This window comes from Schistocerca piceifrons, unplaced genomic scaffold (genome assembly GCF_021461385.2).
Source record: "Schistocerca piceifrons isolate TAMUIC-IGC-003096 unplaced genomic scaffold, iqSchPice1.1 HiC_scaffold_936, whole genome shotgun sequence".
NCBI classification, from domain to species: domain Eukaryota; kingdom Metazoa; phylum Arthropoda; class Insecta; order Orthoptera; family Acrididae; genus Schistocerca; species Schistocerca piceifrons.
In genome coordinates, this window is record NW_025729208.1 from 4,395,300 (window position 1) to 4,399,888 (window position 4,589).

Genomic DNA, 4,589 nt, shown 5'->3' on the forward strand with positions numbered 1-4,589 from the left:
GCAACCATACTTCCCCCGGAACCCAAAAGCTTTGGTTTCCCGGAGGCTGCCCGCCGAGTCATCGGAGGAACTGCGGCGGATCGCTGGCTGGCATCGTTTATGGTTAGAACTAGGGCGGTATCTGATCGCCTTCGAACCTCTAACTTTCGTTCTTGATTAATGAAAACATACTTGGCAAATGCTTTCGCTTCTGTTCGTCTTGCGACGATCCAAGAATTTCACCTCTAACGTCGCAATACGAATGCCCCCGCCTGTCCCTATTAATCATTACCTCGGGTTCCGAAAACCAACAAAATAGAACCGAGGTCCTATTCCATTATTCCATGCACACAGTATTCAGGCGGGCTTGCCTGCTTTAAGCACTCTAATTTGTTCAAAGTAAACGTGCCGGCCCACCGAGACACTCAATAAAGAGCACCCTGGTAGGATTTCAACGGGGTCCGCCTCGGGACGCACGAGCACGCACGGGGCGGTCGCACGCCTTCGGCTCGCCCCACCGGCAGGACGTCCCACGATACATGCCAGTTAAACACCGACGGGCGGTGAACCAACAGCGTGGGACACAAATCCAACTACGAGCTTTTTAACCGCAACAACTTTAATATACGCTATTGGAGCTGGAATTACCGCGGCTGCTGGCACCAGACTTGCCCTCCAATAGATACTCGTTAAAGGATTTAAAGTGTACTCATTCCGATTACGGGGCCTCGGATGAGTCCCGTATCGTTATTTTTCGTCACTACCTCCCCGTGCCGGGAGTGGGTAATTTGCGCGCCTGCTGCCTTCCTTGGATGTGGTAGCCGTTTCTCAGGCTCCCTCTCCGGAATCGAACCCTGATTCCCCGTTACCCGTTACAACCATGGTAGGCGCAGAACCTACCATCGACAGTTGATAAGGCAGACATTTGAAAGATGCGTCGCCGGTACGAGGACCGTGCGATCAGCCCAAAGTTATTCAGAGTCACCAAGGCAAACGGACCGGACGAGCCGACCGATTGGTTTTGATCTAATAAAAGCGTCCCTTCCATCTCTGGTCGGGACTCTGTTTGCATGTATTAGCTCTAGAATTACCACAGTTATCCAAGTAACGTGGGTACGATCTAAGGAACCATAACTGATTTAATGAGCCATTCGCGGTTTCACCTTAATGCGGCTTGTACTGAGACATGCATGGCTTAATCTTTGAGACAAGCATATGACTACTGGCAGGATCAACCAGGGAGCTGCGTCAACTAGAGCTGAGCAGCCGGCCGCCCGGGAGTGTGTCCCGGGGGCCCGCGCGAACACGCAAGCGTCCGCTCAATCATTCTGCAAACAGGAGGAGGCTGAGCTCCCCTGCACAATACACCTCGAAACCCTCTCAGGTCCCGGCGGCGCGCAGCGCCGTCCCAAGTACTTGGTCGGGTTCGAGAGAGGCGCAATCGCCCGGAGTTAGGCGAGTAGACGCTTTCGGTGCGACCACCCGTGCTCCCAACTGAGCTTGCCGCTGCCGACAGAGGCCCGGGAGCGTGCTGTCGTGGCATTGCCGGCGGGAGACAACACGCGCCACCTACGGTGACCGGCAGCTCCAACGCCAGCGCCACAGAAGGACAAAAGCCCCACTTGGGTGCCGAAGCGAACTCTCCCAGCACAGCGCACACGCCAACACATCCGCACAGCTGCGATACAAACCACCAGCGAGAACCGCTGGGGCGACCGAGCAGCAGACGGCGTCGCGGCGCCGAGCGCCGGGCGGCGGCGCATCCTCAACGCACACAGTCCTCAATCGGACCAGCACACTGCAGATGTCCACCGCGCTTCGCACCGGGCCCGCGAGGACCTACTTTGGCCGCACGGCGCCGCGCGCAGGGTGCGCCGGCGCGCAGCTGCGACGCCTGCCGCGTCCGTCGGCCGGCGCGCCTGCCACTGGCCGCCCCCACCAGCCGGCTGTAGCGCGTGCGCCCACGCACCGCGCGGCCAGCACGCCGGGAGGCGCCCCCTCACCGGCCGGGGACGGTCCCACCCAGCCACCGCCGCGTATCGCTTCACACCCAGATGCCGTTCAGTTTCGTCGGCATGGTGGGTATCGCTGGAACAACCGGTTAGTACCTCAACCTATCGTCGCCATCACCGATTCACCCCTAGCGAGAACAACCGCACCACAACGGGTTACCATTTCTTCATTTGCGTAACTTCACCAGAAAACGTAGGCGTCCATCGCCATTTGCAACTTCAACCATTATTGCATGCCTGTGTCAGGTGTCACGCCACACTACGTCTGCCCACATACACGCAACAAAATGTGCACGCCTAGACAATACGTGGAAGGTGGCCCCCGTACGTATGCGATGTCCATTGCTCGAACGACTGTCAACCGGCTTCTGTAGCATGTCGCAGATATGGAACGCGCTGCACCATGCCATCACGGTGTGTGAGGAGAGACGACTAGGTCCGAATACATCAACAGACAGCTCATGCTGATCGCCATCCACGGCGTCCGTTCCTCCCACACGTCTCTATGGCGTACCACACTGCAATCCAGCTCTCATAGGGAGACGACACGTAGCTGCGTGCACAATATTTGCACTGTATGGTCCGCCGTTTTTGGGCGCAGTCGTTGTACGGTCACACATGTGCCACGATGTATCATTCAGTACATAAGGACGAATGTGCAGTACAGATTGTGGTTCACGCGTACGACATCAGCGGACAGTTGACACAGGCCGCACCACAACGTAGCCTGCGTACGTCGCATGCGAAGGGCATTGAACATGCAAACTTGTCACCAACCACCTTGCGAAGGCAGGGGGCAAGGTGGGGACGTGGGGAGAGGTGGGGGGGGGGGGGGGCGGCATGTACGCCCTGCTGCCATCCACATTACAGTGTACAGCAGGAGCATGTGGAAAGTCAGCAAGACTTGCAAGGTGTTTAACATGAAGCGATACACAGGGGAGCGGGCAGTGCGAGTAGCGAACTATATTGCGAGGGTTGCGGGTGGGCAACACTACACTAATTGAACGAGTCGTATAACAATTACAGAGCAGGTTTAGGCGACAACGTGGGTTACGATAGGCGACAACGTGGGTTACGTTAGGGGACAACGTGGGTTACGTTAGGGGACAACGTGGGTTACGTTAGGGGACAACGTGGGTTACGTTAGGGGACAACGTGGGTTACGTTAGGGGACAACGTGGGTTACGTTAGGGGGACAACGTGGGTTACGTTAGGGGACAACGTGGGTTAGGTTAAGGCACAACATGGGTTAGGTTAAGGCACAACATGGGTTAGGTTAAGGCACAACATGGGTTAGGTTAAGGCACAACATGGGTTAGGTTAAGGCACAACATGGGTTAGGTTACGGCACAACATGGGTTAGGTTAAGGCACAACATGGGTTAGGTTAAGGCACAACATGGGTTAGGTTAGGGGACAACATGGGTTAGGTTAGGGGACAACATGGGTTAGGTTAGGGGACAACATGGGTTAGGTTAAGGCACAACATGGGTTAGGTTAGGGGACAACATGGGTTAGGTTAAGGCACAACATGGGTTAGGTTAGGGGACAACATGGGTTAGGTTAGGGGACAACATGGGTTAGGTTAAGGCACAACATGGGTTAGGTTAAGGCACAACATGGGTTAGGTTAAGGCACAACATGGGTTAGGTTAGGGGACAACATGGGTTAGGTTAGGGGACAACTTGGGTTAGGTTAGGGGACAACATGGGTTAGGTTAAGGCACAACATGGGTTAGGTTAAGGCACAACATGGGTTAGGTTAGGGCACAACATGGGTTAGGTTAGGGCACAACATGGGTTAGGTTAGGGCACAACATGGGTTAGGTTAGGGGACAACATGGGTTAGGTTAGGGGACAACATGGGTTAGGTTAGGGGACAACATGGGTTAGGTTAGGGGACAACATGGGTTAGGTTAGGGGACAACATGGGTTAGGTTAGGGGACAACATGGGTTAGGTTAGGGGACAACATGGGTTAGGTTAGGGGACAACATGGGTTAGGTTAGGGGACAACATGGGTTAGGTTAGGGGACAACATGGGTTAGGTTAAGGCACAACATGGGTTAGGTTAAGGCACAACATGGGTTAGGTTAGGGGACAACATGGGTTAGGTTAGGGGACAACATGGGTTTAGGTTAGGGGACAACATGGGTTAGGTTAAGGCACAACATGGGTTAGGTTAGGGGACAACATGGGTTAGGTTAAGGCACAACATGGGTTAGGTTAGGGGACAACATGGGTTAGGTTAGGGGACAACATGGGTTAGGTTAAGGCACAACATGGGTTAGGTTAAGGCACAACATGGGTTAGGTTAAGGCACAACATGGGTTAGGTTAGGGGACAACATGGGTTAGGTTAGGGGACAACTTGGGTTAGGTTAGGGGACAACATGGGTTAGGTTAAGGCACAACATGGGTTAGGTTAAGGCACAACATGGGTTAGGTTAGGGGACAACATGGGTTAGGTTAGGGGACAACATGGGTTAGGTTAAGGCACAACATGGGTTAGGTTAGGGGACAACATGGGTTAGGTTAAGGCACAACATGGGTTAGGTTAGGGGACAACATGGGTTAGGTTAGGGGACAACATGGGTTAGGT

At 54.4% G+C, this 4,589-nt stretch overlaps 1 non-coding gene across 1 annotated transcript in view; it reads right to left on the reverse strand.

The window, feature by feature from the left end:
- The window catches only part of LOC124772180, a 1,909-nt gene extending 688 nt beyond the window's left edge, over positions 1–1,221 (reverse strand). The window contains exon 1 of the ribosomal RNA XR_007013848.1: positions 1–1,221. This exon is cut by the window's left edge and continues 688 nt beyond it. This is a non-coding gene — a ribosomal RNA (small subunit ribosomal RNA).
- Positions 1,222–4,589: the final 3,368 nt, after the last annotated feature.